This window comes from Dendropsophus ebraccatus, chromosome 4 (assembly GCF_027789765.1).
Source record: "Dendropsophus ebraccatus isolate aDenEbr1 chromosome 4, aDenEbr1.pat, whole genome shotgun sequence".
In the NCBI taxonomy this organism is placed as follows: Eukaryota; Metazoa; Chordata; class Amphibia; order Anura; family Hylidae; genus Dendropsophus; species Dendropsophus ebraccatus.
The window spans coordinates 103,213,524-103,238,373 of NC_091457.1; the positions used below are offsets into that span (position 1 = coordinate 103,213,524).

The following is a 24,850-nucleotide window of genomic DNA, read 5'->3' on the forward strand; positions in this document are numbered from 1 at the left end:
AAAAACAAGTTTTTTTTGTGGCAATTAGGATAAATTTTGCCCTGTCCTCTTATTATGTTACCCTGCAGGACAATGAGCACGACTGGATTCCACAGCGGTTTTTGCTCAGTGTGAACTGGGCCTTACTTCTGATGTCCTGGGAAGTAAGGATAGAGAGGACCAAATTCCAGACCTGGACTACTGCCATAGGCCTGTTCACTGGATACAGAGACCTGCCTGTTGGCCTATGTTGCAATTGCTAATAGGTCTATCTGAGGAGTGCCTTGTAACTTGGTTATCTGATTAAGAACCTGCTAATGCAAAGACCTTTTAAAAGTCTGCCGGAGAATTCACATTGCTCTTCAGGTAAACTGCTGACAGTGACAGAATATTTTTTTTCTTGAAGGCAAAAATTCTGCATGAAATAGTCATCAATGAAGAATTCCCTGTAATCTCAACTACTGATGAGAAGTTGTCAGAAGTTGACAGATTCTTTACAGGTCTGCCCTCTAGATTGTGAGCGGCTTCCAGAACAGCCCTGTGGATGGCCAGCAGTTCTCTGAAATTTTAGGATTCCTGAGCCATCGCCGGCTTCCAAAGTCTCTGAAAGTTATGATCTAACAGGCGAGCCCGCAAACCCCTGGGAGTGGTGTCTGTAGGTAAAACTAACAAAGTCCTCAGACCAACTGATCAGCCACCAGTAAAAAAAATGTAAAGTTGGATTCGATAACCTGGTCTTTGCACTTATACCCTGCTAAGAACAGCCTCAGACTCCAAAGATTTCCAGCTGTAAAGGTTGAGCATGGAGCTGGGCTCAGGGAAATCTCTGAACTTCGAGTCCAACTGAAAACCTAGAAAAACTCTAGTGATGGTACAAAGGATGCTTTCTTTAAAATGATGAGGCACCCCCAAACATCTCTTGGATCCCCAAGTGCCATGCACCGGGGTGCTGTGAGGTGGTGTTACAGCAAGGTGGGCTTGGGTACACTAAGGCACTTGTGACGATGGCCAGTAGTGGTGTTAGAACCCACCCCCAGACAAACAGGCACTGCGCTTGAAAAAGAGGGTAGCCTAAGTGTAAGGTGTAGGTGCAGGTGCGACGAAAAAAAAATAGGACAGAGTCCAGCACTAAATCAAGATGACATATACTTGAATAGCTTCAGTGCAATACAATGTAGTGGTAACAAACTCCACAGATGCAGGTGACAGAGGTGAAGAGTAGGTAGAGGTAGCTTAGTACAAGTGTAGGGACCATCTTGGGGACCTTGTCCAGGTAGTAGTGTAGAGGAGAGTGTAGAGAATACTCATACTCATGTTTAGATTTTTTTAGGTTTTTATCTAACCGCTTTGTGCCAACACAATATCGGAGACTTGCTATGAGGTAGTAAGAGCCCCAGGCCTTTACTACAGGGCGCAGCAGACTTACAGAGCCTTCCTAAGAGAGCCAAGCATTCTTTAGTAAAATACTTCAGCTGACTTGCTCTTTTTCTTAGTGGGCAACGTGTACCCCAGGGGACAGTTATCCCTCCTGACAGTTTAACAGTGCATATTGGAAGAAGAGACTTGCATTAGAAGAATTTTTAACTTTGTCTGTGGTCCCTGACAAGGGGTCTGGCCTGGGCAAGGCCCAGCTTCACTGCTGCAGGAACTCTTCCAACCATCTACCAACTGAAGAATACCTCAAACCAGGAACTAACCACCCTTTTATAGGGGAAACTGGGACTAACCCCGATTGGTTGGGAAAGGAGAGGGAAGAAGTGTAATAGGTAGAAACAGTGTGAAGCACTACCTTTTACCTTCAGCTGTTTTTATACAAGTGAAAAACAGTGCGACACCTAGTGGAGAAATACAAATAAGCATCTTTATCCCCTTTGTGTGATACCTGACAGAGGTACTTTACCCAGGTGGAATTAAACTTAGTGGACCAACCATACTCTGACACTACACAAGACCCAAATCATATTTTCTTGAACCTGATTTGTGGAACAAAGCATCCCGGACCTTCCCTTATATGGGCTGATATCTCTGCTATGATCTTGGTGAAGACCCTGGGAGCCAAAGACATCTAAAATGGAACAGCACAAAAACATAGAGGAGTGCGGAGTGCTCTTTTATAAACTGCCATCCTTAGAAATTATTTTTTTTTTAAGTAAGATGGTACGCTTCACACAGACAGGTGGTTTACAATGGATAATATGGTCTCCATTTGAACTTGAATGGAGTTAAGGCTTTAGATTTATAATTACACAGAAACTTTCTTTGGGTTTTCTTACAGAGAAGAGACAAGAGAGATGAGAGAAAACCTAGCCTTTTCTGTCCAGCTGGTACGGAAGCAAAACCCCCTTCTACGTAAGGCCCTCCTGGGTCTGTAAAATTTTCTGGCGCAATTAAAAAAGATAGTAACAGTACCACTATAGATCTTCTCTGAAAGGGAATGTGACTTTTTTTTTCCAAATGTTTTTATGTTAACCCCTTAGGGACCAAGCCTGTTTGGGCCTTAATGACCAGGCTCATTTTTCAAAATCTGACCTGTCTCACTTTATGCGCTTATAGCTCAGTGATGCTTTAACGTATGCTAGCGATTCTGAGATTGTTTTTTCGTAACATATGGTAGTTTATGTTAGTGGCAAAATTTGGTCACTGTCTTGTGTGTTTTTTGTGAAAACCATCAAAATATAATGAAAAATTTGAACATTTTGCACTTTACGAACTTTGAAATTCTTTGCTTCTAAAAAAAAAAGGCACATGACAAAAATTAGTTAGTAAGTCACATTATCAATATGTCCTCTTTATTCTGGCTTCATTTCGTAAATATATTTCACTTTTTTAGGGTGTTACGGGGCTTAGAAATGTATCAGCAAATTATCAAATTTTCATGAAATTTCCCAAACTGATTTTTTTAGAGACCAGTTCTTTTTTTAAGTTGATTTAGGAGGCTTGTATACTGGAAACCCCCATAAGTGACCCCATTTTGGAAACTAGACACCTTAAAGAATTAATCTAGGGGTATAATGAGCATTTTAACCCTACAGGGGCTGGAGGAAAGTATTCACAATTAGGCCGGAAAAAAATGGAAAATAGAAATTTTCCAATAATATATTTGTTAAGATTAAAGTATCTCATTTCCAAAATAAACATGAAAGAAAATGCACCCCAAATTTTGTAACGCAGGTTCTCCTGAGTACAATGGTACCCCATATGTGGGCGTAAACCACTGTATGGGCACACAGCGGGGCTCAGAAGGGAAGGAGCGCCTATTAGCATTTCCAGTTCAGATTTTGCTGAAGAAATTTCTGAGTGCCAGGTGCGTTTGCAGAGCCCCTGTAATGTCTACAGAATAGAACCCCCCCAAAAGTCACCCCATTTTGGAAAGTGCACCCCTCAAAGAATTCATCTTGGGGTTTGGTGACCATTTTGACCCAACAGGTATTGGAGGAAAGTATTCAAAACTAGACCGTAAAAATAAAAAAAAATGAATTTTTTCAATAACATGTTTGTTCAGTTTGAAATTTCTCAATTTCACTAGGAACAGGGGAGAAAAAGCACCCCAAAATTTGTAACGGAGGTTCTCCTGAGTACAATGGTACCCCCATATGTGGGCATAAACCACTGTATGGGCACACAGCAGGGCTCAGAAGAGAAGGAGTGTCATTTTAGTTACAGGCAATATGTGGGTGTTTACTGGTTATCTGGGGTGGTAATAGACAATCTCGGGGTGTTTACTGGCTATCTGAGGTGGCAACAGGCAATCTGGTGGGGTTATGGGCAATCTGGGGTGGTTACGAGCAGTCTGTGCCAATCTGGGGTGGTTACGGTCAATCTGGGGTGGTCACAGGCAATCTGGGGTGGTTACGGGCAATCTGGGGTGTTTACTGGCTGTATGGGGTGGTTATGGGCAATCTTGGGGTGGTTACTGGCTATCTGGGGTGGTGATGGGCAATCTGATGGTGTTCACTGACTATCTGGGGTGGTGACGGGCAATCTGGTGGTATTCACTGACTATCTGGCTGTCTGGGGTGGATACGGACAATCTGGGAAGATTACAGGCAATCTAGGGTGGTTACAGGCAATCTGGGGTGGTGACGGGCAATCTGGGGTGGTGACGGGCAATCTGGGGTGGTTACGGGTAATCTGGGGTGGTTACAGGTAATCCGGGGGGGTTACGGGTAATCCAGGGCACTTGACTTTGGTGACAGGCGTAAAAAAGTGCCGGCACCATTTGGAACAAGCGATCAGTGGTATATAGTATATACCGCTGATCACTTGTACTGGGACCACACCGGGTGGTCACCGATCATTGCCCCATGCTCTCCGCCACCTCCGGTGTTGGAGAGAGAATGAAGCTTTGATCATTTTTAGGAATCCATCACTGTGAACAGAGTCTGTTCACAGTGATGGCGGCGGCCGTCTTGGATCAGATGGCCGCCCAGGGAGGGGAGGGTCAGTGGCCAGGTCACTAGGGTTAATTCTGGGGACGGGGGGGGGGAGACATGTTCTCATCTCCTCTCACTGTGGATTCACGGTGAGAAGAGATGAAAGTGTTCAGCTGCACTGGCAGTCTGTTACTGGTGGCCGGGACTGACCCCACACTCTGCCCCAACCCCTCAGCTACCTCCGATAGCTGAGAGGAGGAGGCTGCGGGCATTACCGGCGCTGCTGCACTATTCTGCACCATCGCCATAAAGAGCTGATGGCAGCAGAATAGAGCCCATTAGTGATCGCCGTAAAAATCTGTATCGGCGGACACTAATAACATAATACATGTATTCTCTGGGTCACTACAGTTACGGCGATACCACATTTGTATAGTTTTTTTTAACTATTACCGCTTTGGCGCAATAGAAACTATCTACCTAGCAAAAACCCACAAAAACTGTCCCTGCATTGCAAGATCCATAGCGTTCTTATCTTTTGCGTGACAGAGCTGGTTTTGGGCTTATTTTTTGCGGGAAGATCTGTAGTTTCTATTGATACCAAGTTTTATATGTATATGACTTTTTGATCTCTTTTATGACGTATTTTCTAAAGTGGATTGATAAAATGCAGCTATTCTAGTACTGTTTTTTTTTTTTTTTTTTTTTTTACAGCGTGTGTCGTGCGATTTAATTATTGATATAGTTTTATAGATTGGGTCGTTACGGACGTAACGATACCAAATATGTATATGATTTGTGTTTTTGATCACTTATGTAATGTTTTATTGGGTATGGGGAATGTAATGCATCTTTATTATTAGGGGGGGCTGGGTTGTGTTTGGTGCACACTTTTTTTCACTTTTTTTTACTTTTACACTAGTGTACATTACTGTACACTAGTGTAAAATACTTAGATCATTGATACAATACACTGCAGTACCTGATGTACTGCAGTGTATTGTATCATGCCTCATGCTGACAGGCAATAGCCACAGCCACCCCTGTCAGCATCAGGCATCTCCATGGTGACCCCGGGGACCTTCATTAGGACCCCGGGATCACCATGGAGACATCGGGACCCCGGGCGGCGGCGGGACATCGCGATCATGTAAGTGAATCTGCGGCGCCATCCAGGATCCACCGGGACCCGTTAAATGCCGCTGACATGGTTTCACAGCGGCATTTAACGGGTTAAACTGCCCGGAGCGGAGAATCCTCCGCTACGGGCAGTTACAGGAGGGTGTCAGCGGTCAGCCGTCCTGCAGCCGCCGCTAGGCGGTAATTTATTCCGATGCGCCCGCTGTTAAAAGGTGTACGCATCGGAATAAAGCCCATTAGTGACCGCCGTGAAAAGGCAGCATGGCGGTCACTAAGGGGTTAAACATATTTTTTAAGAATTTTTTTATTACATTTTTTCATTCTATTTTTCTATCTATATTATTTTCTATCTATATTATTCTATCTTAGTAAATGATCCTGATATCTTGCAGTTTTTATTCTCACCACTGGGGCTAAAGCTGATACTTCCTGTTGTTACAGGCTGCTGTAAAGTGATCTGTACAGCATTTTTAGTGACATGTGACACTAGTAGTAGGAGACAATAGCAGCTCCCTGTGGAATGACCTATTTAAAGGTCACAGAACACACTAAGTAATATATTACATTTATCTCAAAGGACCACAGTCTGTCTATTGTTGCCTATGTCCACGAGTCTTGCTGTAAAGCAGGTCACTTAGTGCTGTTAAAAAAAAGGCAATCTGGCAGCCCCATAACAGTGAACAAAAAGTGAAATAAAAAAAATTACAGTCAGAAAATAGAAACAGATTGGAATAAAAGATCAATTATCAGTATCGGAGTCTAATCAGAAAACACGTGCCCATATTGGTCCATATTGACATGATGGCATCACACAGTTGCCGCAGATTTGTCGGCTGCACATCCATGATGCGAATCTCCCGTTCCACCACATCCCAAAGATGCTCTATTGGATTGAGATCTGGTGACTGTGGAGGCCATTTGAGTACAGTGAACTCATTGTCATGTTCAAGAAACCAGTCTGAGATGATTCTAGCTTTATGACATGGCGCATTATCCTGCTGAAAGTAGCCATCAGATGTTGGGTACATTGTGGTCATAAAGGGATGGACATGGTCAGCAACAATAGGTAGGCTGTGGCGTTGCAACGATGCTCAATTGGTACCAAGGGGCCCAAAGAGTGCCAAGAAAATATTCCCCACACCATGACACCACCACCACCAGCCTGAACCGTTGATGAAAGGCAGGATGGATCCATGCTTTCATGTTGTTGACGCCAAATTCTGACCCTACCATCCGAATGTTGCAGCAGAAATCGAGACTCATCAGACCAGGCAACGTTTTTCCAATCTTCTACTGTCCAATTTCGATGAGCTTGTGCAAATTGTAGCCTCAGTTTCCTGTTCTTAGCTGAAAGGAGTGGCACCCGGTGTGGTCTTCTGCTGCTGTAGCCCATCTGCCTCAAAGTTCGACGTACTGTGCGTTCAGAGATGCTCTTCTGCCTGCCTTGGTTGTAACGGTTGGCTATTTGAGTCACTGTTGCCTTTCTATCAGCTCGAACCAGTCTGCCCATTCTCCTCTGACCTCTGGCATCAACAAGGCATTTCTGCCCACAGAACTGCCGCTCACTGGATGTTTTTTCTTTTTCGGACCATTCTCTGTAAACCCTAGAGATGGATGTGCGTGAAAATCCCAGTAGATCAGCAGTTTCTTAAATACTCAGACCAGCCCTTCTGGCACCAACAACCATGCCACGTTCAAAGGCACTCAAATCACCTTTCTTCCCCATACTGATGCTCGGTTTGAACTGCAGGAGATTGTCTTGACCATGTCTACAGCTGAGTTGCCGCCATGTGATTGGCTGATTAGAAATTAAGTGGTAACGTGCAGTTGGACAGGTGTACCTAATAAAGTGGCCGGTGAGTGTATATATTATAAGGCTGGGTTCACACTGCGTTTTTTGCAGTCAGTTTACTGTATCTGTTTTATAGGGGAAAAAACTAACCATTTAAAAACGGATAAGTTAAAAGGAATGCAAAAATGCAGCGTGAACCCAGTCTAAGTGAACTGCGGGAAATCATAGTCTATTATGGCAGAAGGCCATTCTTTTGGCCTCAACTTTGCAATGGAAGGCTAAGCCACATTTAGTTTGCACATCAGGAGCTTTCTTAACACAATGATTGTAAATAAGAAATGAGAAGTTAACAGGCTGTAACAGTTTATATAAGCTGAAAAAAAGTTCTTCTATTTCAGCCTGTCATCATGCAGTGTTGATCCAGAAAAATAATAAATCCCTGAATCCATGCAGTGGTCAGATATGACAGTACAGAGGTCTTTGTAGTGATCTTTTTACTCCTAGGCCTGTAACTATGACAAGGGGGCATCCTCTACGTCTGGAGGAAAGAAGGTTTCACCATCAGCACAGATGCGGATTCTTTACTGTACAAGCAGTGTAACTATGGAACTCTCTGCCACATGATGTTGTCATGCCTGATTTATTAAATAAGTTCAAAGGAGGCCTGGATCCTTTTCTTGAAGATATATTATTACACATTATGGGCATTAGATTTCATGTGTTAGGACGCTGATCCGGGGATTTACTCTGATTACCATTTTGGAAATTTCAATCAGCATAAATTCCTGGATCAACGTTCTATCACACGAAATCTAATGCCCATAACTTGTAATATGATGGGGCAATTGGCATCTTCCTCATAAGGGGTTTGCCTTCTTCTGGATCAACACAGTAGGGTTTCTGTAGGTTGAACTTGATGGACTCTTGTATTTTTTTTTCAACCATGGTAAGTCTGTTACTATGTGAGATTTATCAGACAACCTCCACCATACTAATAAATATGGCACATTTTAAAACTGTCTACTCTAATTTTGCACAAAGTTTTAGTACATTTGAGCCAAAGTTGCTAAATCCAAAACAGGCTATGTAAAGATTGATTTCTTTTGTGTAGGGTGTAAAAATTCCTAGCCAAAAATAGGTCTCCCTACACTGCGTTAACATAGTAACCCTATGCCAAGTTGGAGCACTCACTGTAAAAAGGGTGACCTGCTACAGAAACCTTTCCCTCCTTGTAAAACCCTATCCCCACTATAGGTGTGAATTACTCAAAGAACAATGTATAAAACAATTTTTTTAAAAAAATATTCATAATAAATGTTAATCATTAGTCGCTCTTAGCATCAGCTTTTTGCAATTAGTAAACTTTCATGAACTCTTTTTCCGGTGATTTGTCCTAAGTTACTTTTTGTATTACACTCAAGTTGCAAGTACTTTTATTTTATTTTTCTGCTGGTGCAGTCACTTGGGGAGAAAAATTCACTAAGTGAATTGGTACATTGGCTTTAAGTAAAACCCTGTCCCAATTTACCTGTCTGGATTTACTAGAGGCGCACACCTCTTAGTTACTGGTATACATTAGTTACCCTGTACTGATTCTGAGTTACTTGCTGCATTATACTCCAGAGCTGCACTCACTATTCTTCTTGTGGACTCACGGGCTCTGAGTCTGGTTTTGCTTACAGCAATCAATCACAGCTCAGCTTTCTTAAAGCGAATCTGTCTCCCCTGGACTGCTTACCAAGCTAGTGGCACTGCTGGATAGAGTAAAAAAAATTCAGAACATACTTTTGTTACTTGTGTCTGTTTACTGTGGACTTGCTGAGGGTTTCATTGTGGATTTTATGTTGCAGATAATGTGGAGCTTCTAGTGACTGAAAGAATAAAATGAATACTCTCTGTATACATTATACATACATGTATACATTATTATATGAGACTATGCTTTTCTCTACTGTGTTAAAAAGAAAGGCACTTTACAGCAGCCAGGTGGACCTTAGGAAACAATAGAATGGAGGGGACTCATTGACTTATATGAAAACGTTTTCTAGGCATGGTCTGTGACCTGTGCAGAGGTCAATATGTGGGTAAAAGAGGAATTAAAGGAAAACTATCAGCAAGTTAGACAAATCTAACCTTCTGATATTTGTGCCTATTGCACAGGAGTCATGTGAGACCGTTAGAAGAAATGGGGCACCTGTTAAGAGCACTGCCCGCCCCCACAGGGCAGATGCAGCCCGTCCCCGGCTGGCCCGCTCCATTCATTATAATTAAAAAGGGGCCGGCTGGTCAGGGCCAAATCGGTGCTATGGGGGGGTGTTCCTAACAATCTCACATACAGGATCCGCAGCAGATTTGATGCGGTCTTCAGTTATTTAGGTCAAATCCGCTGTGGGTCTGCTGCAGATCAGATCATCAAATCTGCTGCGATAAGGTTTGTGTGAAGCTACCCTTAAACCCAAAAAACCCACCCCTTTAAATTATATTTATCCCTCACTATGAACACTGTCATAGAAATGTTATACCCAATGCCTGCCTCATAAAAAGCATTACAAAATTGATTTAGAGTAACCCCACCACCACCTCAATAAATTGCATTTCACTTTGCAATCAATAAACCCTGTCAATGAAAAAAATCAAAGAGATTATGGATCTTAGAGAAGGAAAATGCTGCTGACAAAAATCACTGTATGAATAATTGTTTATTGTTATTACAATTATTATAGTGAGCATGTATTATTAGCATGCATCAACAAATCTCAGATAAAAGGAGAAAAATTATTAGGAATTTCCTCAGAACACTTATTTTCCACTGGGAGGAAATGCTCTAACACATGTAACAAATACAATTCCCACCCATAATAATCAATAACCACAATACAAATCAATCTTTATTAGGAAATATCCAACTAAAACATGATTAAAATTTACCCCATAAAAACATAATAAAAATATGGGTCACAGTATACACACACAATAGTTTTCCAGTTATCAAAAAAGATTTTTGATAAAAGTTAATGATGAATGGTATAGTTGGAACCATCAATATGTACGGCTGTCTTTAAATAACCAATGTAATAATAAAGGAGTACATAAATATCAGGGTATTTACCAATATAGTGTCACCACAATATATAGGAGTGTGTAGAATTGCAGAAAACATTCAGTAAATGGTGGTATATACTTAACGGGAAAAGTGCAAATGCATAGTATAATAAATGTAGAAGAAATTAGTTGGATATTCCTTAGTATACATAAGGTGGCCCAATATCATCGGCCTAAATATAACACATAATATTTGCATAAATCCAAAACATACAGTTATACAGTATCCGTCTCAAAACCATTTCGGTGTCGCCGATATATAAACAGAATACAGAATGGCGATCGGCAGTGTGGAACAGCTGTTAATAAATGTGGGTAAGTGACGGCCTCCTTCCATTAACCCTTTATGCATTGGACTTATGATTTATATTTGGACATATGATATCGGTGGTGGTTGTGGGATTATAAATATGAGCCCCAGTGCACTGCTGAATTGCTTGAAAAAGATCTCATTGTAAGATTGAAACGTTGAACATGACTGGTGGATAAAAGCACATGATTATTAAAGCTTTTATTGGAGTGCTGCCTAAGATTTGATACTGTCTGCTGAGCCTTATGTCTGCTTTCTGTTAGGGAGCCTTTACACAGATTTATCTGACAGATTTTTGAAGCCAAAGCCAGGAATGGATTTGAAAAGAGGAGAAATCTCAGCCTTTCCTTTATGACCTGTTCTGTTTATAAACAAAACACAGTAATCACTGAACTCAAGGAGAACAGCGAAAAAAATTTCCAATGAAGTACTCAATCAAGAGTCTCCACTGATGCCCCCCAAAATTTAAATATGCAAAACAAGAGTCCGTGGAGCCTCAGTTACGAGTCTCAAAACACGGGATAGCCAGATATCCCTCGCCTGTTGCCAACGGGGTGCCTCCATGATGGGGAGAGCACCACACCACCCTGATAAATAACCCCTTAAGTCCCACTCGGTTGCGAGTATTGGAACATAGACAGGGAAACAACAGGGTGGCCCCTTTTGTCAATGTCTAACTCAAGGTGCGAGTATTGCGATCATGACAAGGGCTTACAAAGGCAGGCCTCCACCCACAGACAGCCGTTTCGGGGTATTTGCCCCTCGTCAGTGTGGGGTAGGATTCTGGCTAGTTGGGGCAATGACAAATCAACCAACAAAACACAGTAATCACTGAACTGAAGGAGAACAGCGAAAAAAGGGGTTATTTATCAGGGTGGTGTGGTGCTCTCCCCATCATGGAGGCACCCCGTTGGCAACAGGCTAGAGATATCTGGCTATCCCGTGTTTTGAGACTCGTAACTGAGGCTCCACGGACTGTTGTTTTGCCTGTTCTGTTCCTGGCTTGGGCTTTGAAAATCTGTCAGATAATCTGTCTGTGTAAAGGCACCTTTACTTTCTATGATAACATGTTAGGACCACTATCTGGACATTGTCTACCTTATTGCCACCACCTGTCACCTATGCTTTATGACTCCATAGAATAACACTGCCCCCTCAGGCGTTGGGCTCTGGTATTTTCAGATGCTTATGTTTATTGCACTCAGGTGTGCTGGCAATGCACAGGTTAAGCATTGTCCACAGTGCGTGCTTTAAGCGTCTGGGAATCTTATCTCCTGTGTTTTTACCTTGCAGGTAAATTCATGCGAGAGTCAAGGGAAGGGAAAGAGCGGTCTCCCCGCCTCTCCCATTAGGAAACCACCAGATGTCCCTCCCTGGGGGAGAACAGGCAACAACAAGACAGAGACCCCTCCGTCCAGACACTGCCCCCCACAGCCCTATGTCCTACTATCTTTATGCTGGGTTGCGGAGCTGAGTGTATACTCTTCTTTGTTATAAAGGAAAGTGAGTGAGCAGACGTCATAGCACCTTATCGAGAATTAGCTGCGCCTCTAACCTGCATGTGTGGTCTCATTGTAGAGACAGCCAACCTTCATATGTGACCTCTCTGCAGTCACGCCAGCACAAGGTAGGTGATCTGTAGCTTGGGGCTTAGTGGGGCACATTACACCTGGATATGTCATAGTCATAACCTAATAATGCACAGCTCAGAGGTTTGAAATCTACAGGTCTTCACTGCAGAATGTGAATGTTGGATTTAGACTCTAGGGTTTTCAGCTAGTCTTAATAAAGGTCCACAAACCTGGGGGTACGGTCAAGGAAAAGTAAGGCAGCATTCACACGTTCAGTTTTTCCTGGTCTGTGATTGTGGTCTGCTAGCTACCTCTGTTATCCGTGCAAAACCATCCGTGTTGTCATCCGTTTTGCATCCATGTCCGTCTTTTTCATGCATCTGTTTAAAGCATTTTAAATTACATTGATTACATGACATCTGTGTTTTCCACGGATGAACGCGGATGTCTCATCCCTGAAAAAGATGGATCTTGTTGGTTTCTATAGGGAATCCGTGCTGTGCTTCCGTTCTGAATTATGACATAGCCTATTTTTAGGCTATGCTCACACTACGTAAGTTTCTGGCCGTAGCGCGTTCCGTGAATAAGCGGCGGGAGACTTACGTAGTTTGCGTATAATGGAAAGTATACGAAGTACGGCTGCACAGTTCACACTACGTACGAACTTACGCCCGGATCGTACGCGCCGGCGTAAAAATTGAACCAGACCATTGTTTGCGGACGAAAATGCCGTAACTTACGCCCGTAAGGTTACATGCGGTCCCGTACTTAGTGGTGATTTCTTCATTTTTGCAGCTTTTTGTGCCGATCCAAAAGGTTCTGTGGGGTGTCCGGGGTTAGGCGAAGATTTCCAAGTAAAAGACCGCTGTCAGATCGCTACGTAGGGCGCTCGGGAAGCGTAACATATACGCAGTGTGAACATAGCCTTAAACTGAATGAATTGGAGATCCAGGAAAACACTGAACATGTGAACAACCCTATGCAAAGCAATGGGCTATAAATTGGTCTGTGCGGACAACTTCGCAGAACATGTGACTGAGCTGAACACTAACAGTACGGATGTCTTGTTAACCATTTTTAAACTTTGTAGAGCTTTTTACCTCAAGATTTATATCTGTTACGGCACGCTCACACGTACCTTGCCTTCAGGTAATCTCATAGCATGTAATCAGTTTTTTGTGTGCACAATTTGCACATTAGGGGTATGAATGCAGATTTCACACACAAAAACTCAACGATTACATGCTATGAGACTTTTGTGTCTGAGATCTGCAATAAGTATGGTCCTTGCGAACATAGCCTTAATGGTTCGGATCCCAGACCAGACCTCTAAAATTAATTGAGACCCCAGCAATGGTTATTCCTATGCTCGGAAAATATTACACAATGGCGACATAATATGAGAATCCAGAGTTTAACCCAATGCCAGGCACTTAAATAGGTATTCCCATTTCAACATACCGTGTATATCCACCATATAATATATTCATATGTATACTATAGCTATATATACACCAGCCACTGCTTTTAGAGCAGAGTGGTGGTCAGTAACCTAGAGAATGAGCTATCAAGATTGGGAGATAAAGAGTAGCATATCAGGAGGAGGCAAGATTGATACGTCATTGTATTTGCAAAAATATTTAACTTGACGAGTCCTACAAGAATGACTATGTTATTTGAGATGGGAATACCCCTTTAATATAATGTAATACAGTGAAACTTCTCTGAGACAATCACCCAAAAGGGCAGTGAAAAGTGGTCACCCAGGGGATGGTGTTCTTAAAGATGATTGTCATTATGGATATAGTAAAACTGAAAATCTGGTCTGGATAGTGATCTGTTGGACAGGATTACTGTACCAATAACTGTAATTATACTGCTCTCTAGACTAAAAGTGTATCCCACAGTAACCTCACTGTGTATGTGTGATGGAAGAAAATCATTAGATTAGCACGAACTTTGGTGAATATATTGTTGTAGCAGTGGGCCCTGTGATATAGGAGGTTAAATGCCCCAGCACTGTACCACTCAATGTGGGATAAGCAAACAGCTTCTGAATGGGATATATGTCAAGGCTGGCACAATGGTGGCTGACCACATTATGTTTAAACAGTGTGCAGTACTAGTGTGGGACTGAGCCACATTCGCCATTATGGAGTAGCAGCATTAGCTGAAATGGTGGAAACAGTGATATAAACTAGGCTGGCCAGTAAGCTAGCACATGGGGGCGATTATCGTGCAAAAAAATCGCTATATTGTTTGAATCTAAGAAATTATCTTTCCGTGTGTATGCAGGTAACAATCAAAAAATCATTTGTGTGTTGTTGATCACATCTTCTAAGCTGACAATAAAATCATCATTAATAGTTTGCTTATCTTTCAGTGTATGTACACATCAATTGTTCATTTGCTGGGATCAGAAGAGTAAATAATCCTAGTCATTGGTGAAAACTAAAACTTTTTGTCAAATAGGACCCTAAACAATCAATACTAGGCAATCTGCAGGTGACATTGCCCTTGTCCTTTTATAGCAGGTTTGTAAGGTCCAAAGATGTGACATTCCCGATTTGGATTAGGACTTTCTGCTCTCTCAGAGGGAACAGCAGAGGGAAGGCTGTAGACAGAGAGGAAAGAAATCCTGAAGGATTTTCTGTGAAAAACGGATAGAGCAGCTGTGGAGATTCATGGAGGTTATGAGAAAAATATATATTTTTAAGATATTTAAAAGCTTCCTGCAGTCTTAAACACAGAATGATAACTTTTGCAACTTTTGTATTCCAATTCCTAATAATTTGCAGAATTTCTGTCAATAAATGGAATCATACTCCTAAGGATAAAAATCCAGGCTGTACTAGTCCTGAAAACATGGTGGAATATGTTGATCGGAATTGATCGACAACATCACACAGCTATTAGTGACCGCAATGTGGAAACACGGCCTTTGCAGTTTTGTTTTTTTTCATTTCAGAAAGATGGAGCATTATTCTTATCAGATTGGACTGGCCCTTTAAGCCACATAACATAATGAATGATAATGTGTTAAGCCTGACTACATGTTGAAACTAGCTGTAATGATTTTTCTTATAGCAGAAAAAAACGACAACACTGGGAGCAATTGTTGAGGGAATGATGAAAACCAGGAATGTCTCTGATGAGTTACTGGGTTATTGTACATGGACCAGCAGCTGTGTGTGACTGGGCTCAGGATCAATCATTCTCATCTGTCCAATCACATCACAATCAGCTTAAACTTTGCAGTGTTCTCTCACCTTCCTGAAGCTACAGATAGGGAGATATTCCTGTTGCCGAATCTATACGAGCACAAATTAGTTGATGTCAATACAAACCCTACTATTAAAGTGGATATGTCACTTACTTTGATCGCATAAAACTACCGACACGGTGTAATCAGTGTCAGGAGTGTTATGTTATACCTTTATATAAGCTATTGGTGGCCTTATTTCCCTAAAAACAACTTTGATGTGGCCCCACAGTGTAAAAGAGCCATGGCCCATAAATCTGCTGTGCCATGCACTGCTAAATCTTTCTCTGTGACATCACAGTGCATGGTAATTCTGTGAATTTCCAGATGGGAAAACCTAAAGGTATAAAAGGTATGACAATACAACACTAACAGCCGTCACATTGTTTTGGAGGTTTTATGCACTCAAACTTAAGGCTTTATTACACAGAGCGATAATCTGAAGCTGGCTCTGAAGCTACAGCGGCAGGCAGAAGAACACAGGGAGCGTGGACAGGTAATGTATACAGTTTAAGGGTAAGGGTTGCATGAACATCACTAATGATGTCCGTGCAGCCTTTTCTAAATCATTTAAATAAATCTAATAATTTAATAACAATGTGTGGCCAACGGCTGATGACTGTGTAAAGAAAATAATAAACTGTGTTTGTTACCACTCATGATCATTACTTTCTGTGCTGAGAACCTTCAGGCTTCCTGGGAGAAGTGGTGTAAGCCTGAATGGGAGCACGTCATTGAAGGGGGAATGATACAGCTTCTTCACCAAGTGGGTGATCAAACCTAATCTGGAGCTAGTCATGTAGAGGGGTGGCTAATAGGGGTTGCCTAGTAAAGCATACTTGTCATTTCAAAAGATTTTTAAAAACCTGCATGGTTTTGTTGGATTGCGTGGTTACAGGGTGATTTTTCCCTCCATGATGCACAGCTATTTCTTAGGCTCGGAGCTGGGCTGTTTGCCAGCAGTACACACAGCCACTTCCTTTTCCATCTCCTGTTATGTGGAGATGATTTATAGTACACTGCTACCAAGGACATGGAGGGAGAAGGAGTTACTGATGCGTTGGGTTGCAGAGTGATATCTGAGCAGCAATAAAAGAAACAGCAGCAACAAAGCAAGAAAGGGTTTACACTTATTAGTAACTTGCAGCTGAGAAGAGGGGGAAGCTTTGCCTTACCTTTCAGGGACATTGAGGTTAGTCAGACTCACAGATTGGAGATACGCAGTCTAGACTTTCACTCAGCTAAGCCCCACCAATTACTTCCCTTTTTTCCATACTGGTCTCTCTGTTACTGGGAGCCACTTAGTGACCAAGACTTTCTGGCTTTTTATTCCAAGGTAGGGAGTCATTTTTGGTAAATGATTTAGAGCAATGAAGGGAAGGCATTTGAAATGATAATGAAAATTTTAGCAAAATTGTCTTGGTATACCATCAGTGAGGAGCTAGTTATCCCTGAAGACTTTGCTGGACTGTGGAAATAAAGTCAGATCGGTAATGGCGCTCTTCTGGAGGAGTGAGAAAATATGTAGTTCTGAGGCATGGCTCAGTTTGTCCACTGGGGAGCTACTACTAGCCTACTGGATGGTACCTTAGAGGAGGCAATTTAGAGGACAGAAAGAAAAACCGTTGTCTGATATATGACAAGAAACGTAATACTGGTGTGGACTTAAATGTAGAGAGATTGATTAGAGGGCACTCACCAGTTAAAATCTTTACCTTTGTTTCTTTCTCATAAAACTTCTATGGTGTGGAATAGCAAGTTGTGCGAGGACACCAGTATCAGGCTGTGTGCGTGACAGCTGTTTCACACAGATTACCGTGCTTCTCCAGACCGGTGTGGACTTTTTTTTGGAAATGTTACCATTAAGAGAATGGGGGTCAGAGGCAGCTTCTGTGCGGCTTAAAAGTGTTATATTTTAGTTAATACGATTTTTCAGAAAAATGTAAGCAACAACGCCTCATATTGTAAATGTAACCATTATGCTTTTGTGCCTCACTTGAGAATCGTAACCATCATAACTGCTGCGACATTATATGTGAAAAAGTATTAAGTAAATTTGATTGGTTTTAATGACATTGGTCTGCAAGAGGAACTGCTTCGAGGGAAACACCCGACATTACAAGACAGTACTCTTAAACTATTATAATCTCTGCACTGTGTACCACCAGTCCTTCATTACTCCCTGTATATGAATGTGTTTGTGGACTTGAACTTTCTTGTTAAGTTACGCTCCATAGACTCTGTCCCTGCTGCTAATGTGACTTTGTCTCTGTCACCACATGTCGATATGATCAGGCGGCAGGGTGACACACGAGGTTCTCAGCCCCAGCCCCCCTGCTGTGGATTGGAAAGGAAGGAGTGAGGGTGCTGTACTGTGGTTTACATGAATTGTGGGATCTGATTCTGCAGAAGATGCTGTGGGTGTAATTGATCGCAGCTTCTGAATTAGCTGTTAATTTTATTAATGTGTAACTGATGGTTAACGTCTGAGACCAAGGAATAAAGCACGATGATGAGTGTGAATGGGGGAGGGGACGACACCAAAACACAGATCCAGACAATCAGTACAGATATGAACGTCTCACAATCAGTCTGACATTTGCTACTGAAGGGAAAACCTCAAACCACACATTTATGGCAGCTCAAGGGCTGATCCAGTGTGAAGTGAACAGAGATTCATCATTGTATAATGCAGTGTTCTGTTGTAATGCACCATGTGTGTCGATTTTCATTTTTAAGATCTCTGATTACTGTCAATAATTGTCACAAATCTAATACTCCTCAGGGATTGTTACAGTAGCATTATCACTGAGCCCAGACTCCACAGATACGCTGTGGCACTGTGACGGATAAAATGTGTACTGCTGTAAGGAGAGAGAAATGGCTGAAAAACTGTAGCATGGCCTCATAATTGTCAGCAGGAAAAGTTTTTTTCGCTTCTGTGCATACGGTTGGTGTCACACATGACAGTTTTTGGGAAAATTGCCACTGCAGTTTTTGAGCCAAAGCCAGAAGTGGATTCAATAGAAAAGATAAATATATGGGAAGGGCTTATGCAGGATTTACACGGAACGATAATCGAACGATTAACGATTTTGAAGCAACGATTTTATTTTTATAACAATCAGCATTTAGACGGAGAAAAATTGTTAGAAGATTCGTAAGAAAAATAGTTATTGCGATCATTTTTAAGATCGTTTAAGCCAATCTTTCACAAAGGGTGAATCTTTGAAAGACTGTTTACACGAAGCAATCTTCGAATATTTAGCGAACGACGGACGACGATTTGAGAACATGTTGAAAGATCAAAATAAACGATTTTCCGCTCATCGCCTGATCGTTTGCTGTGTTTACACAGAACGATTATCGCTCAAATGCGATGGTTATAGAGAAAATTCGAACGATAATCGTTCAATGTAAACCCAGCATTATACTTCTCTTTCCTGCTGGAATGGTTACAAAACTGCAATGACAGTGTATGACACCAGCCTAAGGGTGGTTTTTACTCATACCTAAATGTTGTGGAATTTCACAGACCTCTTTCCCTCACACTGGAAAAATCCACAGTGGATGTGCAGCATAATTTTTTACATGATCTTAGCCTTTCATATGGCGGCCATGTTGAGCTGCAAATGGGCTCTAAAAGGCAAGACTAATGATCCTTTAAGACAGAGCGATAAATCGGCCAATCGTTTAACGATTTAGAGGGAACGATTTTATTTTTATAACGATCAGCGTTCAGACGAAAAGATAAGTTTGCTTAAGCCCATCTCACACATAGGATGAAAATGTGAAAGACTGTTTACACAAAGCGATCTGCTAATTTTAAGTGAACGAGCAACAATGTTTTGAGAACATGTTGAAAGATCAAGATTAACGATCTCTTGCTCATTGTTTGATCAATTGCTGTGTTTACATGAGCCGATTATCGCTCAAATGCGATCGCTATCTTGAAAATTTGAACGATATTTACTCCGTGTAAAAGGACCATAAAGTTCCTATTAGACTAAGCGATTTTTAACAATTAACGACTAACGATAAGCGATCGCAAACGAAATTGTTTATCGTTAACCTGAAATCGTTTACCATATTACACAGAACAATAGTCGTTAGTTACGATCATTACTACGATTGTAATTGAACAACAAAACACAGTAATCATTGAACTCAAGGAGATCAGTGAATAAATTCCAATGAAGTACCCAAAATTTAAATATGCAATGGAGCCTTGTGGAGCCTCAGCAGCGAGTCTCAAAACACGGGATAGCCAGATATCTCTAGCCTGTTGCCCGGGGTGCCTCCATGATGGGGAGAGCACCACACCACCCTGAAAGATAGCCCCTAAAGCCACTCTGTACCCACAATCTGATGCCCCCCCCCCCCCAAACCCCTTGTACCTTCGGATAGCTGCTTTTAATCCAAGATCTGTCCTGGGGTCCGTTCAGCAGGTGATGCAGTTATTGTCCTAAAAAACAACTTTAAACTTGCAGCCTGTGCCAAACAGGAGTATCTGTGCCCTAACTTTGCATCACCCCTCCGTCCCTCCTCCCCACCATCTTCATCATAAGGAATGCCACTGGAACATTTTCTCCATGCTAAACACTGCACAGGTCCTTATCGATACAGCCCATGTGCCGGGCTGCCACAGGTGGAGAATAGGAGGCAATCTGCCTGGAGCATTCCTAATGATGAAGAGGGTGGGGAGGAGGGACAGTGGGGTGGTGCAAAGTTAGGGCACAGATACTCCCGTTTGACACGGACTGCCAGTTTTAAAGTTGTTTTTTTAGGACAATAACTGCATCACCTGCCCAACGAACCCCTGGACAGATCTTGGATTAAAAGCAGCTATCCGAAGGTACAAGGGGTTTGGGGGGGTCCGATTGTGGGTACAGAGTCACTTTAAGTCCCACTTGGTTGCGAGTATTGGAACATAAATAGGGAAACAACAGGGTGGAACTTAAGGGGTTATCTATCAGGGTGGTGTGGTTCTCTCCCCATCATTGAGGCACCCCGTGGCAACAGGCTAGAGATATCTGGCAATCCCATGTTTTGAGACTCGCAACCAAGGCTCCAAGGACTCTTGTTTTGCATATTTAAATTTTTGGGGGCATTAGTGGAGACTCTTGATTGAGTATTTCATTGGAATTTTTGCTTAAGCTCAGTGATTACTGTGTTTTGTTGGTTGATTTGTCATTGCCCCAACCAGCCAGAATCCTGCTCCTCACTGACAAGGGGCAAATACCTCGAAACGACTGTCTGTAGATGGATCCCTACCTTGGCAAGCCCTAGTCATGATCGCAATACTCGCACCTTGAGTTAGACATTGACAAAAAGGGGCCACCCTATTTATGTTTCAATACTCGCAACTGAGTCGGACTCTTGTTTTGCATATTACGATTGTTATTGCGATCGTTACTATGAGCATTTACTCCTTCTGATCCCAGCAAAACAATGAACAATGTGCAATTACACTGAACGAATGTGGAATTACAGCGAACGATTTACAATGATTTTCGGTTCAGATCTAAATTAAGGATTAACAACACACGAACGATTTTTCAATCGTTGTCTGCAATTACACAGAACAATTATCGTTTAAATTCGAATATAACTATTTTTCACACAATAATTGTCCTGTGTAATAGGGCCCTAGTAGCACAGCCGTTACAAACGAACGATAGCTGTATTGGCTGCACATCTCCTATTTAGACAGAAAGATATGTGGAAAATAACAATCATGGTCCTTTTACACAAGCTGATTATTGGCTGAATGAGCAACAAATATTATTGGCTGAATGGTGCATTTACACAGAGATTTATCTGACAGATCTTTGTAGCCAAAGCCAGGAACAGACTATAAACAGGGAACAGGTCAGAAAGGAAAGGCTGAGATTTCTCCCCTTTTTAACCCCTAGACGACCCTGGACGTAGGGTTACGTCATGGAAGTCTGTCCCCAGACGACCCATGACGTAACCTTACGTCCTGGGTGTTTTTCCCGCTATGAAGCGCACTCCGGAGCGGAGCGCGCTTCATAGCAGGTGGGGGCCGGCTGCAATCAGCAGCCGGGACCTCACCGGTAATGACACGCTGCAGCGATCGCGCTGCCGCGTGTCATTAACCCCTTAAACGCCGCGATCGCGCCGCGGCGTTTAAGTGTAAGTGACAGGGGGAGTCCCCTGTCACTTACCGATCGGGACCCCCGCAGTGTGACTGCGGGGGTCCCGATCGTTGAAACGGACTGCTGGAGGTCTCTTACCTGCCTCCGTGCGGTCCGATCGGCGATCTGCTGCACTAAGCCTGCACAGGCAGGCTCAATGAGCAGATCGCCGATAACACTGATCAATGCTATGCCTATGGCATAGCATTCATCAGTGTAGAAATCAAAGTAATGTATGTAGAAGTCCCCCAAAGGGACTTCAAAAGTGTAAAAAAAAAAAAAGTTCAAAACACTAACACACTACCCCAAAACCCCTCCCCCAATAAAAGTCTAAATCACCCCCCTTTCCCATTATATAAATAAAACATATAAAAATGAATAAATAGATAAACATATAATATACCGTAGCGTGCGTAATTGTCCGATCTATTAAAATATAACAAGCGTCATTGCGACCGGTAAACGGCGTACACGAAAAGAGGGGAAAAAGTGCGCAGATTACCGATTTTATGTTACATTATATATTAAAAAAAAATCTATAAAAAGTGATCAAAATGTCCGATCTTCACAAATATGGTATTAATAAAAACTAGAGATCATGGCGGAAAAAATGACACCCCATACAGCCCCGTAGGTGAAAAAATAAAACCGTTATAAGCGTCACAATAGGCCCATTTTATTAATAATTGCCAAAAAAAAGGATTTCATAAAAAAAAATATATATAACATTAGAGAATCTGTGTAACCTGCATATGGTTGTGTTCGGACTGACCTATAGAATAATAGTATCATGTCGCTGTTACCATATAGTGCATTACGTAGACACAGGAACCCCCCAAACGTTACCATATTGCATTCTTTCTTACGATTTCACCTATTTATATCTTCATAAATAATATATTTGGGATTCCATCATACATGTTATGGTAAAATGAATGACGCCATTACAAAGTACAACTATTCCTGTAAAAAAACAAGCACTTACATGGCTTGTAGATAGAAAACTGAGAGTGCTAGAGCTCTTAGAAGGGGAGGAGGGAAAAACGAAAGCACTAAGATCAAAATTTGCGCGGTCCACTGGGTCATTTTGGGCCTGGTCCTCAAAGGGTTAAATCTATTCCTGGCTTTGGCTTCAATAATCTGTCAGATAAATCTCTCTGTGTAAACGCACCATTAGGAGCGTGTTTGTAACGTTTTTCTTTTATTGACCATAGGATGTCTGTCTGATTTGAGCAGCGATTTTTTTTGCGGGAAACTCGCAGCGGATCTGCCCGTGTGAATTTACCCTAACGATAATTGGCCCAGGTAAAAGGGTCTTAAAGGGTTTAACTAGTACTACAAAAACATAGCCACTTTCTTCTACAGACATGTGACTCTTGTCTCCAGTTCAGGTGTTGTTTGCAATTAAGTTCTATTAACTTCAATGGAACTGAGTAGCAAAACCCCGCCCAAGCTGGAGACAAGAGTGGTGTTGTCTCTGGAAGAAAGTGGCCATGTTTTTGCAGCGCTGGATAACCCCTTTAAGGGATAACTGAAGAAAGGAAATAGAAAACTCTCCTTGATGCCCCACTAACCTGTGCTGTATGAGCAGTACGAATTATCTGTGAGCTAAACAAAGTAGCAGCACAAATCTGTCCAGTTTTACAACTTTCTAATTTCCTTGGGGGAATGCTCATGCTGTGACTGAAAAGGCACATTAAAGGGGTTATCCAGCGCTGCAAAAACATGGCCACTTTCTTCCAGAGACAACACCACTCTTGTCTCCAGCTTGGGCGGGGTTTTGCTACTCAGTTCCATTAAAGTTAATAGAACTTAATTGCAAACAACACCTGAACTGGAGACCAAGAGTCACATGTCTGTAGAAGAAAGTGGCTATGTTTTTGTAGTACTAGATAAACCCTTTAAAAGTTGTGGTGCCCTAAGTAAAGAACACCAGGCAAAAAACACATCACAACTTCTCTGAGAAATGGGAGAGCTGATGAAATTATTCTTGTCTTATGTAGAACAGGTTTACAGTATATTCCAGGGACTATGGTGCCAATATTAATAGTTTCCTATGACAAAATCTTATGTAGTGCTGTACACATATGACTAATCTACTATATTACACACTCCTGGCACACTAGGGGTTACGTCCCCAAGAGTGAATATGCAGCCCTGGCAGAGATTTGGTGTCTGCTTCTGACTGTGACCTTCCTTTCAGTGCTGCCAATTTAACCCCATTCTTACTTCTTAACTCCCTGGATGCCAGATAGTAATGGAGTATGATTACAGTGGATACTGTGTAACTGCGAAAAACCATTTACCCCTAAATGAAACACGGAATCTAAGCTGTAAACTCTAACCAGCTCTGCTAGTTCTATCCTTTCCAGGGAAAGTAGAGTAACAACCAACATGGCCTCCATCCCAGCTGGACTGTTGTTGTCATTTGCTTTCTAAAACTGCTGAATGGTAAATCTGCCTCACAGATTTGTACTGAATTTCAGCATCAAAGGAGTTAACTTGGCATAACCCTGAGCTGGTATAGATGGGGAGAGGACAGATTGTTTTATATATACAAGTGTATGTCAAGGAGAAAGGGCGGCCATCATCAAGAAGCATTATGTCCTTTCAGTTATTATTTGGGTTTGTGCTGAATATTATCAGTCTATTATGTGGTCCTCTGAGTAATGTTGTTTCTAAAGTGGCCCCCATGGCGTTGTAGTAATGCCAGGGTCGTGCTTTATTCATTTTACATTTTCTCTGTCAAATCTACAATTTCCATAAGGTAATCACTGCGGGGAGTACAGCGCATTGAGGGGTAGGGGGATGACTTTACAGCATATATCAACCATACCCCCCTTTCTTTTCTATTGGTTCATGCTACCGTACACCACCAAAATCCTGTCCACCCTTTCCCAAAGAAGGGCATCATGAGGGTTTTTCGTAACACAAGTGGGATGAGTCCAACCTTGGCCCTGGTAAATCCATAAGACCCATTATTCATCCTGGGACCAAGGTCCCTTGTTTAGTCAGTGATGTCATCATCTCCAACACCCCCACCTTCTTCATAAGTTGGTGTCACTGAGGTTGAACTTTGCCCCCGCAGCCAACAAGCACACAAGGGAGCTGCTGCAGGGCTGGTACTAACTTGTTCCAGTGTTTTATCATGGTGAAGTCACAG

General features: G+C 42.1%; 1 protein-coding gene across 2 annotated transcripts in view; it reads left to right on the top strand.

Annotated features, from left to right (window-relative positions):
* The first annotated feature begins 5,482 nt into the window (after nt 1-5,482).
* Nucleotides 5,483-24,850, top strand: part of SEMA3B (semaphorin 3B) — a 40,450-nt gene continuing 21,082 nt past the window's right edge. The window contains exon 1 of one of the 2 annotated variants that reach the window (XM_069966539.1): nt 5,483-5,502. The gene's annotated coding sequence lies outside the window, so the exon portion shown is untranslated. Of the gene's footprint in view, nt 5,503-11,999; nt 12,324-24,850 lie in introns of those variants that run through there. The other variant, XM_069966538.1, reaches the window with a different exon arrangement.